General features: G+C 46.0%; 1 protein-coding gene across 1 annotated transcript in view; it reads left to right on the forward strand.

Annotated features, from left to right (window-relative positions):
- Nucleotides 1-13,549, forward strand: part of LOC140208507 (uncharacterized) — a 108,995-nt gene that overhangs the window by 24,705 nt on the left and 70,741 nt on the right. The gene's annotated exons all lie outside the window — the stretch shown is intronic.

Consider the following 13,549-nt stretch of genomic DNA (forward strand, 5'->3'; position numbering starts at 1 on the left):
CAGAGGTGGTTCGAGGTGGAGAGATGGCCGCAAGGAGGTCCAGTGCCAGACCTTGGTGAGAGGTTTAGTGCCCGTTGAGAAGTTAAGTTGGTACCTCCATTTGATGAAGCAGAAGTTGATGAGTCCTTCTTGCATTTTGAAAAAGTGGCTCAGAATCGAAGGTGGCCGAAAGACAGCTGGGCTGTTGTGTTACAAAGTGTAATTCAGGGGAAAGCCCAGCAAGCGTATTCTGCCCTAACACTTGAAGAGGCAGCTAATTATGACTCAGTGAAAGAGGCTGTGCTCAAGCCTTATGAGTTGGTTCCGGACGCTTACAGACAAAAGTTTAGAGATTTGAGGAAATCTGGCAACCAAACATATGTGGAATTTGCCAATGAGAAGTCTGTGTACTTCAATCGTTGGTGCACCTCTGTTGGGGTAAATGAGGATATTAACAACTTGAAAGAGTTGGTTTTGATCGAAGAATTCAAAAGGTGCGTCCCTGATGACATAAAGCTGTATTTAGATGAAAAGGATGCTGCCACTTTGCAGGAGGCTGCTAGATTAGCAGATGAGCTTGTTTTGACCCACAAGGTGAAATTTACCTCGGATGAGAGCTTCCAAGAGAGTAGCTGGGATGACCAGGGTAAACTAGAAGTGGAAGCTGGGACTAGTGATGAAAGCCTGGAAGAGGAGGCAGTTCCAGTTGCCTGGGTTCAGGTTGTTGAAGCATCTGTAAATCCGCAGGATGCTGAGCGTTGTGTTGAAGCTCAGTTAAAACCTGAAATGTCTGATTTGGTTGGAAGGGAATTCAGTCCTTTTGTGAAGTCTGGATTGGTTTCAGGACCCTTGGTCTTGCTGAGGGAACAGTGGTTTGATGAGAAAGTGGGTGTTATTCTGTTAAATTGAGTTTTGGAATTTGAAAATAAACAACGGGGTTGTTTTTTCAAGTTTGTGGTTTGGAGAGACAGGGCTTGGAGATCTCTCAAAACAAAGTGGAGTGTTATTTTGACCAGGAGAGACCATCTGCGGATGTTGTCATAGGAACATACGGAACCAAAGGTCTTGGGGAATGGAACAAATGATTTGTTTGAAATTTGGGTTGAGCATCGATCCAGGGTATTGATAAGTGACTCTCACAAGCAGACACACAGTGGCAGTGGGTGGAAGCCGTTGCAGAGAAGTGGGGAGGAAGGTTTGAAACAAAGAACCGAGTGACAAGGGGTCACTGTTTGGACTCTCCCAACAGCCCACAAGGGTGGGTTTGGTTATTGATTCCAGCGAATAGGAATGTGTGATTGTCACATAGTTTGATCCACTGGAGTGGGTCTTTCTGGTTGGGGAATAACATTTGTGAATACCACTTCTGTTTTACCCTTGCCTGGGCGTGGTAGTCCACTGGAAGACGGTATCCCTGTGGTAAATCACTGCTGGAGTTACTTCGTACGTCGTGGAACTGGACAAGTGGCTATCACGTTGTGTGACTGGGGCAACCCTGTGGAATCTACCTGTGTGTGTTACCCTTGCCTGGGTGGTAGTTCCCCCCGAACACGCTACCCCTGTGATAAGCTATCTTTTGGTGATGATGCATAAGTGGATTCTGGTTGAGTAACCTGTGGTCACCACTTTGGGATGACCTGTAGCTGAATTCGGGTGTGGTGTTGTGGTAACCACTCGTGTCAAAAGGATATTCCGTGAAGATCACTGTAGGAGATACTTCGTGTGTGGATCTGGGAACGACAGAGATAAAACCTGCAGCTATTTTTATCCAGTTTATCATCGAGGAAAACAATGTAATTGCCTTCTCTTGACATTCACCTTTGGGATACAAAGGTAGGGCTCTCAGTACCATTGACCTCTGTTTCAGGACTGCCGCAGGTGAAGTTTCGCCGAAGCCTTACTTGAAGTATGTGTCTGATATGAAGAAGGAGCTGCAAAGGCTTATGAGTTGGCTGGGGAGGCAGCTGCCAAGAAGAATCGGAGAAATAAGAAGAGGTGTGACCAGAAAGTGAAGTTCTCCCAACTCCTGCCGGCAGACCGAGTCCTCGTAAGGAATTTGGGATTTCCTGGGAAGCACAGGTTGGCTGATCGCTGGTCGGGCACACCCTATCTGGTGGAGAGTCAGTTGCCCGACTTACCGTTTTCCAAGTGCAGCCCGAGGATGGGAAGGGGCCGGTCAAGATTCTCCATCGGAATCATCTGTCGCCCCTGGGGTGAGATGTACAGATGGAACGGGAGCCCCAGGTGCCGGCTACAACCAGTACTGGGACTCTGCGTCCACGTGGGATGGAGGAAGAGCCCACACCGGGAGAGACGGGCCCGCTCAGAGGAGGATGATGACTCGGACAACTGGTGCATGTGGCTGTTCGCTGAGGCCCCCATGATTGAGGGGGAGGCTCCTGGCCCTTCCCCCACTGGGTTAGACGGGGTAAGGGTGGCTACTGATGGGCCGTCAGGGGTACCACAGGGCGTTGGAGAGGATGATGTGGGGCCCGAGTGAGAGATAGAGGGTTCCGAGGTGCAGAGGGGTTTGGGTGACCGCTCGCAGGAGGGTTCGCCTCATAGTTTCCATGAGTCTCCTGTAATGTCCGAGGTGGAGGAGTTCGAGGAGGGAGTACACAGGTCACAGAGAAGTAAGGACCCCCCACATAGGTTGGCCTTGATAGCGCCCAGGGAACAGGGTGTGATCTCCACTGTTTCGGGGAGTTATGTCACTGCTTTCTGCACTTGGGTTGGGCTCTGTGTTTTGCAGGAAGGGTTGGCAAATTATCTGAGTGTCATGAGGACATGACTGAATTCTGTGGGGGGAGAATGTAGGCTCTCATTACCATTAACTGTGGTGTTAGCTGTTCAGGCTAACAGAATGGCTTCTCTGTAATGTCACTTAATGCTGTCATGGGTTTCTGTAGCCGAAATGCTTGAGTTAGATTATTTAGATTATGAGGACACTCAGTCCTCGTTTATTGTCATTTAGAAATACATGCATTAAGAAATGATACAATGTTCCTCCAGAGTGATATCACAAAAAAAAAGGACAAACCAAAGACTAACACTGACAAGACCACATAGTTATAACATATAGTTACAGCAGTGCAAAGCAATACCATAATTTGATGAAGAGCAGACCATGGGCACGGTAAAAAAAAGTCTCAAAGTTCCAATCGACTCCTGATAGCAGGCGGCAAAAGGGAGAAATTCTCCCTGCCGTAAACCTCCATGTGCTGACAACAGCCGATGCATTGGAAGCATCCGACCACAGCCAACTCTGAGCCTGTCCGAAAACTTTGAGCCTCCGACTTGCCCCTCCGATACAGCCTCCTGACCACCATCCTCTGCCGAGCGCTTCGACCCCACCCCGGCCACCGAGCAACAAGCAAAGCCGAGGATTCCGGGCCTTCTCCTCCAGAGATTCCAGATCACACGGTAGCAGCGGTAGTGAAGAAGGCATTTCAGAAGTTTCTCCAGATGTTCCTCCGTGCTCTCACGTCTGTCTCCATCAAATCAGGATTGTGCACGGCACCCGACTTGACAGATTACAGGTATCACCACCGGAGTGGCTGCTGCACGCTGCGTCACGCCGCCATCTTCTCCTCCTCCTGCCGATACGGGTGGAACTAATCACTGGAGAATTGTTATGCTATCTTGTATGTCTGAGCTGAGTGGGAGTTCGCCATCTTTTTCGGGAGGCGAGCGAGGAGGCCGGACGTGTGAGGAGCGGACAGCGGTTCCAGGGTGACGGATACTGGAAGTCGGCGGTTCGGACGGTGGCCGAGGGCTCAAAGGGTCGTTGTGGATGGAACCGGAGGTGTGAGCTCCAACGTATTAAAACATTATGTGCACAAACTGATAAACTTACTGCTTTGGTGCCTTTAGGTTATGTGTTTCTACTAACCCATCACTAAGAAATAACAAAAACTGTAATTACTTACTGGCCTTTGGTGTATTGTCTGATATTTGTGTTGGGAGCATTACACCGTATTTACACCGAAGTATTGCACTCGTGGCAGGGCGACGGCTGTTCACCCTAGGTGAACGGGGGTAAATTGGGGCACAGACATTACACAAACATCTCTCATCAATTAACCTGAGGATTGAACTGAACTTCCTTACATAACATTGCTAACTTTTGATTTGCCTGGTTTAAGTTACTATATTAAGTAGTTACTAATAAATAGTGGTTTTTAACATTAAAAACAGACTCCAGGTCTGCTCTATTGCTGCTGGTTCATTTAACCCGTCACGGGGTACGTAACAAGCCTCTCCTTCTCTAATGTCAGGATGAATTTTATCATATTGAGATCACTTGCCCTGAAGGGTTCTTTGAACTTAAGTGACCTAATTAATTCTGGTTCATTACAACACCCAATCCAGAATAGCTGATCCCCAAGAGGGCTCAACGATGAGCTGCTCTAAAAAAGCATCTTGTTGGTATTCTAGGAATTCCTCCTCTTGAGACCAATACCATCCTCATTTTCCTAATCACCTGCATGATAATCCCCCATGTAACATTGCCCTTTTGGCATGCATTTTCTATCTCCCATTGTAATTTGTGGAAAACATACTACTGTTTGGAGGTCTCTATACAATTCCCATCAGGGATTTTTTTTTTTACATTTGCTGTTCCTTAATCCACCCACAGAGATTCTACACCTTCCAACCCTATGCCACGTCTTTCGAATGATCTTATTTAGTATTTTACCAACAGAGCCACACAACCCCACTACCAGCTTGTTCTTTCAAGAAACATATAAGTATCTGGGAAACAAGAGGACCTGCAGATGCTAGAAATCTAGAGAACTACACACAAAGTGCTGGAGGAGCTCAGCATGTCAGGCAGCATCTATGGATGGGAATCAACATTTCGGGCCAAGATGCTTCATCGGGACTCTTGATACCCACGTATTTGGAATATCAACAAGCAAAGACAATAGAAAGTAGTGTGAAATAGGGAAAACCTTTGACAAAATTTAGTCAAGGCTTAAAAAAAACCTGCCAAACCGAGATCAATTGTTAACAAATACAACAAAGGCAATAAACACTTTCATCAATACCAACATTGACTTTTTTTAATGAAAATATTTCAATCAGTAAAATTTACAAAGATAAATAAGAACTGAAATGACAACTTTAGAAAAGACTATTTACACTCAAACCCACTTAGATTAACACTACCTTGGACAGATGGAGGAAGAGAAATAACACACTTGGAAAAAAAAAATCACACAACAGTCAGATAAAACTTCGGAGTATATATTTTCACGAAAACTGAACCGGACTTAACAGTCTGTGTGTATATATGCAATTGTGATAAGAAATACAGACCAGAAACTTAAATGAGAGGCTAACTCAGAAAAATGAATCATCACTGTGGAAGAAAAGATCAACCAGATGTTGACAAGGAAGCATCAAACACCTGACTGAGAGTTGGAGATCTCTTCCCAGAAACAGAGGGGTTCCTTGCAGAAATACAGGACAAGGTGGTTAAGAAAAATAAGAAAAAAATCAAAACTATATGCAAACGTTGTACAATACAAACAAGCAAGGCAATAAATGCAGGGAATAACAAGAGAAATCAGACACAATTCAACACATTCCAGGATCCTGCAGCAGTTGAACTCAATTTGATTACAATCAAGTGGCAAATATCATTCACCAGAATCTTGCTTTAAAATACAAACTTATGAATGACCTTCATCACTTCATTAAGGCAAAATATATTCGAGCCTGATCCAGTTTTAGAGTCAAAATCTCACAAAGTATATGATAATCAATACATTATTTCAGATAGGGCAATCCATAATAACCATCCGAATATAATATTACAGGATAAACAAGCAGGAACAACTCCCTCAATAGATATAACCATTCCCACCACACACATGTGCCTCGACCAGTGGAGCACCTCACACTGGGATCTTTTTTTTTAAATTACTTTATTTACAATTTTCAATTTTACAAAGACAAAATGTATTGAAGATAAAACAATACCAAGGAAATACAGTACCAGGTGGAGCACGGACAAAACAAATTGAAAACAGAAAACAAAAAGGCTGCCAGACAATTTACAAGATTGCTTAAATAAACTTTCAGAAAAGGAGTGGACACAATAGTAACATCACGGTTTCTCTGTAGCAGAAATGTTTAGGTTATGACTGGAGATAACAGGGTTTTGGAGTGCGGGGCTATCCAATGACAGAAATGTTCTCTCTTGTGAGCCTGGAAGAGAGATTTTCGTGGTCTTTTGCTGGGGAGAGATGAGAAGACGCGAATGGAGAGAGTGGGCTCTTTTTCTTTTTTTTTGTTTTCTTTGCTAACCCTATAGCCAAAGTCAGAATTATAAAGCTCAATCGTTTAATCACATATTGTGTACTGTTTGTTATTTCAGGGAACTGATTTGTAACAGGGAAGACATCGCACAGCATCCACCCAAATGAGATTTCTTAAGCTTCGTTGGGCTGGGGGGGGCTATCACCCCCTATATCAAGCTGCTAGCTGAAGCAATAGTTACATTTGACAAGATGACTGAGTGAATCACTTCCACATTCACAGCAGGTGAACAGCAACTCCCCAGTGTGAACCTGGTAGTGTGTCATAGGGATAGATAACTGAATGAATCCATTCCCACATTCACAGCAGGTGAATGGCCTCTCCTCAGTGCGAACTCAATGATGCAAATCTGGTTGATTTGGCTGAGAGAATCTCTTCCCAAAGTCTGAGCAGCTCATCGGCCTCTATCCAGTGTGAACTCGCTGGTGTCTCTGCAGCTGAGATGACTGAGTGAATCCCTTCTCACACACTGAGCAGATGAATGGCCACACCCCAGTGTGAACTGACCGGTGTGATTGCAGGTGAGATGACCGAGTGAATCCCTTCCCACAGTCTGAGCAGGTGAATGGCTTCTCCCCGGTGTGAACTCGCTGATGTACCTTCAGTTGGGATGAGCAAGTGCATCCCTTCCCACACACTGAGCAAGTGAATGGCCACTCCCCGGTGTGAACTGACTGGTGACTCAGTAACTGAGATGACAAAGTGAATCCCTTCCCACAATCCGAGCAGGTGAAGGGCCGCTCCCCAGTGTGAACTCGCTGGTGTGCCATTAGGGTGGGTAACTGAGTGAATCCTTTCCCACAGTCCGGGCAGGTGAACAGCCTCTCCCTAGTGTGAACTGTCTTGTGTAACAGTAGGTCGGATGACTGAGTGAATCCCTTCCCACAGTCTGAGCAGGTGAATGGCCTCTCCCCAGTGTGAACTCGCTGATGTACCTTCAGTTGAGATGACCGAGTGAATCCCTTCCCACAGTCTGAGCAGGTGAACGGCCTCTCCCCAGTGTGAACTCGCTGATGTACCTTCAGTTCGGATGAGCAAGTGAATCCCTTCCCACAGTCTGAGCAGGTGAACGGCCTCTCTCCAGTGTGAATTCGCTGATGTACCTTCAGTTGGGATGACCAAGTGAATCCCTTCCCACAGTCTGAGCAGATGAATGGCCACTCCCCAGTATGAACTGACTGGTGAGCCATTAGGTCAGATGATCGAGTGAATTCTTCCCCACAAATTCAGCAGATAACCAGCCTCCGCCCAGTGTGAACTGAATGGAGTGTCCACAGGTGGAAAGACCGACTGAATCCCTTCTCACACACGCAACAGGTGAATGGCCTTGTCCAGTGTGAACTTGCTAATGTACCTTCAGTTCAGAGGACTGGCTGAATCCATTCCCTCTGTCTGATCAGATGAATGGGTTCCTCCCTGTGTAAAATGATGGGAATGCCAGTCGGTCTGATGATCGAGAGAAACCCTCCCAACAGTCTGAGCAGGAAGGATGGTCGAGTGAATTCCTTGCTCCACTTCTTAAATATCTGGACAGAGACAGCAAAACTGGCGTGTTGTGTTCGAGATTCCAGTAGACAAATTCCTTGTCATTTTTAACCTGTAAAAAAAGATTTACAAAATCCATCAATCAGTGTTGGACAACCTTTCAGATGAGGTCACTTGAGTTGTCAAGGTCTATTCTGGCATCATATTGTTACAGTGAAGTTCAACACAAGTTGGAGAGAGAAATCATCTTGTAACAGGGCACAGAGCTGGAATCTGGAGTGACCATCAAACTCTCTGATGCTCTTTCTGTCTCTATAAGAATGGGGCATTTCTGCCATCTCCAATCTGTGACCTTGCTCAGTTTGACTCTGTCCATTGGTATTATTCCCTGTTCCCACTGAGCTGCATGGGTTCCTGGCCCCATGGTAACTGAAATACTCACACAAATAGCCGGCAGCGCATTCCATGCACCCACCACTCTCTGGGTAAAAAACTTACCCCTGGGATCCCCTAGGTTTCTATTTCCAAGCACCTTAATCTATGCCCCCTCGTGTTAGCCATTTCAGCCCTGGGAATAAACCTCTGGCTATCCACACGATCAATGCTCTCATCATCTTATACACCAAAAAAGGCTCCAAACATAAACAAGAAATTATACATTGCTTTGAGGATTTGGTAGAAGTATACAAAATTTTGAGGGTATAGATAGAGCAAATGCGAGTAGCTTTTTCCACTGAGGTTGGGTGGGATAACAACCAGAGGTCATGGGTCAGTGGGGAAGAATAAAATTTATCGGAAACATTTGGAAAAGCTCTTTACTGAAATGGCCATGAGAGTATGGAATGCACAACTGGTGAATATCAGCTCAGTTTCACCATTTAAAAGAAGTTTGGATGGGAGCCTGGATGGTAGGGGTATGGAGGGCGATGGTCCCGGTGCTGTTAGTTTCATTAGACAGATTAAATGTTCTTTCAGCTTTGACTAGATGAGCCAAATATCCTGTCTCCGTACCGAACTTCTCCATGTTTCTATGACAGAGAAGATGGCCAAACTTGTTTGGAAGGGAAAAGGTAGGAGAGAGAATGAAGCAGCAATGGCTGGAGTTTCTGGGAGCAATTCGGGAGCTGAGTGATCGATACATCCCAAAGAAGTGGAAGCAGTAGAAAGGCGGAAGGACACAACTGTGGATGAAATGAGAAGCCAAAGCCAACATAAAAGCCAAGGAGAGGGCAAACAAAAGAGCAAAAACTATTGGGAAGCTTTTAGAAACCAACAGAAAATGACTAAAAAAAAGATGGATGACCTCGGGGGTGGAATTATGATATTGTAGTCATTTAACAGTCTTGGTTGCACCCGATAGTCTGAGGCATTTAGAGGAACAAAATACCTGGGGCCTCAGTATCTCTTGAAAACCAAGGTTCCCTGCACCAGTAACCTTTCAACTTTTATTTTGGCAGGCACGTACAATCTCTGCACCATCAAAATTTCAATTCTGTAGGCCTCCCACTTACCAAGTACTCCTTTGCCAGAAAACAGCCTGTCCCAAACCACACTTGTCAGATCCTTTCTGAAACCATTAAAATTGAACTTTCTGCAAGTTAGAATCTCAACCCATGGTCCAGACCACTCTTTTTCCATATTTACTTTGAATCTCATAACATTATGATCACTAAATTCTGTCACCAGCCCTGGATCATTTCCTAACAGCTTATTGCACACTTCTACGTCGGGAATTCTACGTACTGATTAAGGGCACATTTGACAAACTCTACCCCAGCTAGTCCTTTTACAGTATGGGAGTCCCTGTCAATATATGGAAAGTTAAAATCATTTACTGAATCAACCTTTGTTTCTTAGCATGGTCTGCGATCTCTCCACAAATTTGTCCCTCAAAATCCCTCAGACCGTCGGGTGCAAACAAGTCCCAATAATGGCTGCAATATCATAATTCCCTGTCCTGAGCTCATTTGGCTTTCCTACGATGCTTCTTGCATTGTGATATACACAGCTCAGCACATTCATCGCACCATGCTCAACCATTTGATTGCTGACTCTGTCTGAGGTCTGAACAACATCTGACTGGTGTCAAGAAAACAAACTCTCCCTCATTGTCACAAAAACAAAGGAGCTGATTGTGGACGACAGGAGGAATGGAGACAGGCTAACCCCTATTGACATCAATGGATCTGGGGTTGAGAGGGTGAACAGCTTTAAGTTCCTCGGCATAAACATCACCGAGGATCTCACATGCTCTGTACATACTGGCTGTGTTGTGAAAAGAGCACAACAGCACCTCTTCCACCAGAAGCTTGGGATGGGGCCCCAAATCCAAAGAACTTCCTACTGGCACACACATTCCAATAACTTTCCCACTACTGATGTCAGGCTCACAATGTATAATTTCCTAGTTTATTTTTAGAGCCTCTCTTGAACAGTGGAACAACATTGGCTGTTCTCCAATCCTCCAGTACCTCACCTGTCACTCAGAATGATTTAAATATCTGTGCTTGTGCCCCGACAATTTCTGCACTTGTCTGCCGCAGGGTCCTAGGGAACAACTTGTCAGGCCCTGGGGATTGATCTACGCTAATTTGCCTTCAGACAGTAAACACCTCCACCTCTGTAATCTGTACAGGGTCCATGAAGTTGATGCAGATTTGCCTCACTTCTATAGACTCTGTGTCCATCTCCTGAGCCAAAAAAACATCTCTCACATCTATTTTGTCTCCTCATATTGATTACCATTCTGATCTTGCAGAGTATTAATTTTTCCCTTGCAATCTTTTCGCACTTAACATACCTGCAGAATCCATGAGCATTCTCCTTCACCTTGTCTGCTGAGGCAACCTGATGTCTTCTTTTATTTCTTTCATAAGTGTTCACTTGAATTTCCTGTATCTCATAAGTACCCCATTTGTTCCTATCTGCCTGTACCTGGTATGCACCTCCTTTTTATTGATCTGGGGGAGGAAAGCCAAAGGGGTGATGGAGCTGCATGGTGGGAGGTGGGGGGTAGAGGGGGGGGGGGTTAAACTAAAGTTGCAGGGGGAATGGGAGCCTGAATAACAGAACAGATAGTGGAGGGGTTATGGAGACAGATGTTGTTCAGTCCTCAGACAAATTCAGGAATGAGAAACGTTGAGCATGGTGCAGTAAATATGCTCAATCCTGTATATTTCAATACAAGGAGCAACGTAGGAAAGGCAGATGTGTTCAGGGCATGGATCAACACCTGGAATTAAGATACTAGGATCTGGCAACTGTGGACTGGGACAGGCTGCTTTATGGAAAAGGTGTGCTTGGTAAATGGGAGGCCTTCAAAGTGAAGTTTTCAAAGTACAAAGTGGGTGTGCGTTTGTCAGAATAAAAGGTAAAGATAGAGACTGTAGGGAACCTTGGTTTTCAAGAGATATTGAGACCCTGGGGAAGCACAAAATGGAGCTGCAGAACAGGGATAGGCAGGCAGGTTCTTATGGAGTATAAGAAATGCAAGAGAACACATAAGAAATTTTTTAAAAAAAAAGCACAGCAGCTCTTTCACCTCAGACGGTTGAAGAGGTTTGGGATGGGGCCCAAAATCCTAAGAATTTTCTGCAGGGACAAAATTGAGAGCATCCTGACCGGCTGCATCACTGCCTGGTATGGGAACTGTACTTCCCTTAATCGCAGGAACCTGCAGAGTGTGGTGCGGACAGCCCAGCGCATCTGTAGATGTGAACTTCCCACTATTCAGGACATTTACAGAGACAGGTGTGTAAAAAGGGCCCAAAGGATATTGGGGACCCAATTCACCACAAACACAAACTGTTCCTGCTGCTCCCATCCAGGAAACGGTACCACAGCAAAAGGACCAACAGGCTCCGGGACATCATCTTCTACCAGGCCATCAGACTGATTAATTCATGCTGATACAATTGCATTTCTATGTTATATTGACTGTCCTGTGTACAAACTATTTATTATAAATGACTATAAATTACACATTGCACATTTAGACGGAGACATAATGTAAATATTTCTACTCCTCATGTATATGAAGGATGTATGTAATAAAGTCAATTCACCCTCCCCACTATCTGTTCTGTCATTCTGGCTCCCATTCCCCCTACAACTTATTTGAACCACATCACCCTCTCCCCACACTCGCACTAGCGAGCCTCACCACTGGGATATTAGTCCCCTCTCACCCCTTTGACTTTCCTCTGTCAGTGATCCCCCCGACAGTGTCTAAAGTGGGTCCACCTGTTGTTGTGCGGGACGGACACAAGATTACTCTGCGATGGCCATTTCACCTCATTCCCCTTCCCGACTCTCACCCAGTTTCCCGTGTCCCGCACCTGGGGTGTACCTCACCTCTCCTCATCTCACATGGGGCAGAACAAAGGTGATTTTCTCAACAGCTGATGTCAAAGATTTTGTTCCCTCGGAGGGAAATGGAAATAAATCAGAAAGCGGACATTTACTTTGGGATTTGTTCCGCTTTGACGGAGAGAGCAATGCCAGGTTGATTCAGCGGGGTAACGCCCTCTCAACTGGTCCGCCTCCGCTATTGGTTGTAACCAGTGATTGACATCGCTTCGCACCAATGGGAATAGAGCAGCGCGTGAATCCTCTGTTGACAGCGGTGGGGGAGGGGCTGGTCACGTGATTAGTAGCCCAGCCGTTAAACCGATAAAGCTCGAGCTCTCCAGCGCGCGGGTGACGTAAGACACGGCGCACGTGAGGGCAGATCCCGGTGTGGGGGAGCCCATGTGTGACGTCAGGCGCGTGCGTGCACCTGTGTGACGTCACCTGTGGGGGAGCGCTCGTATTTAAAAACACCTGAATGGACGTTTCTAATGATTTCGGTGGGACAACAACATTAATCACGGGTTTCATCACTGAATCCAGTGTTGTGAGATGGAAAGTCCCCTGTTATGTGTTGTTGGTGGAGTGGGCAGCCTGGTGTTTGTCTCGATTCGGGTCACAACACCAGAATTGCCAGCGGGGTCCACACACAGTGTATTAGTCAACAGAAAACCTCCCGTCCCTGCAGTCTCTGTCTCCTGGTAAACTCAACACCCTGACAATGTGGACCAGAGACACCCCTTCCTCTCAGAGTCAGGGAATCACTCAGACAGCTGATCACTGAGAGGAATTATATTTATTGGTCATTAAAGTTCACCCAGATTGGTTTGGACGGATTTGATGTGGAGTTCGGGGTGTCACAGTGAAAGGGCCGGACGGCCGAACTCTCTCCGTTGTCCAAACATCCTTCCAGGTGAGGCGACACTTCACCTGTGAATCTTCCGGGGTCGCCCGTTGTGTCCGCTGCTCCGGATGCGGCCGCCTCGACACTGGTGACACCAGACCCTCCGCAGTTGTGCGGGGTCGGGTTGTTTTTATTGGTGGGGGTCGATGTTATTGTTCCCTTTTGTGCGGGAGGGGTGGGTTTTGGGGGTTGATGATCGGGATGCATTTCTTTTTGATGCGGGGGGTGGGGTGGGAGTTTGATTTTTCTCTCTGAACGACTTTCATGTTCTTTCTTTGTTTCGTGGCTCTCTGGAGAAGAAAAGAAACTCAAGAGTTGTTTACGGATACCTGCTTGATAATAAATTAACCTTTGAACTATCCGCTCCTAGCAGGACTTCCCGGTGTCCAAACATTTTCATTCCCATTCCGATTCCCATTCCCGTTCCGACGTGTCAACCCATCGCCTCCTCTTGTGCTAAGATGAAGCCACCTCAGGGTCGAGGATCAGGACCTTATATTCCTTCTG

This window comes from Mobula birostris, chromosome 13, assembly GCF_030028105.1.
Source record: "Mobula birostris isolate sMobBir1 chromosome 13, sMobBir1.hap1, whole genome shotgun sequence".
Taxonomy (NCBI): domain Eukaryota; kingdom Metazoa; phylum Chordata; class Chondrichthyes; order Myliobatiformes; family Myliobatidae; genus Mobula; species Mobula birostris.